This window comes from Octopus bimaculoides, chromosome 25 (assembly GCF_001194135.2).
Source record: "Octopus bimaculoides isolate UCB-OBI-ISO-001 chromosome 25, ASM119413v2, whole genome shotgun sequence".
NCBI lineage: Eukaryota > Metazoa > Mollusca > Cephalopoda > Octopoda > Octopodidae > Octopus > Octopus bimaculoides.
In genome coordinates this window covers 13,618,482-13,619,431 of record NC_069005.1, presented here as the reverse complement: position 1 = coordinate 13,619,431, position 950 = coordinate 13,618,482, and the positions used below count along the sequence as shown (strand labels likewise).

The following is a 950-nucleotide window of genomic DNA, read 5'->3' as shown; positions in this document are numbered from 1 at the left end:
CAATATTTAATATTTCGAAAGACATACATCCAATATGACGCGGCAACATAATAAATTTAAAATTTAAAATATAAATATACGAAATATAAATATCAATATGTATAAAAATCTGAATGTAGATAAATATACGTGTAAATATAAATGCGTATAAAAATTTATGCGTAATTAAGCATGAATATTGTAAAGTCTAAAATATAAAGAGTTAAATATCTTACGATCGTTTCGCGAATATTACTATAATCACAAAGTGATCCAAAGATCAGCTTATTATCAGTAATTCCGCTCTTCAGAGATGAATTAAGAACCAACGGTATATATATATATAATATTAAGACATTAGAAATATTAAAAAAATTAAAAATAGTAATAAAATATATACTGTCCTTCCTATAAATTGTAAAGTTAATCCTTCTGAAATATGTAAAGTTCATTCCTTTCGTCCTTTTTTGAAATTTCAAGTGTTACACACTTTTTTGTATAAAAATTGGTATATTTTTTTCTAAATGTATACAAGACCTCGGCACGTGCTTCATTCGTGGGGAACAACTAGTATACGATTCTGAGAATTATATTTACTTAACGGTCCATACTGATGAGAAACAGATATTTTCGGTAAGAAAATGTTAATTTCGAAACTAGTTCGCGGATAATTTTGTATATATTTATGTAATTTTTACTTGTCCTGCCCGCATTCATTTTGTTACTTCGCTGAATTTCATTTGAGAACAATTCGGTCTTAGTAGACACATTACATGTGATCTTCTTCTAGCACATTAACAGTCCACCTAGTGATCTCCTTTATATATACATATACCATAATCTTTTGAGATCTCAGATTTTTTTCTGAATCTCCTTGTTTCTTTTAATGTGCTTGTTCCCTGGTATTAAATTGATATCAGTTAATATCCAATTTTATACCCTAATGTTTTAATTTTATATATATATATATA

The 950-nt window shown here is 26.6% G+C and overlaps 1 protein-coding gene across 1 annotated transcript in view; it reads right to left on the bottom strand.

The window, feature by feature from the left end:
• The window catches only part of LOC106876110 (matrix metalloproteinase-2), an 84,689-nt gene that overhangs the window by 23,373 nt on the left and 60,366 nt on the right, over positions 1–950 (bottom strand). The window lies entirely within an intron of this gene.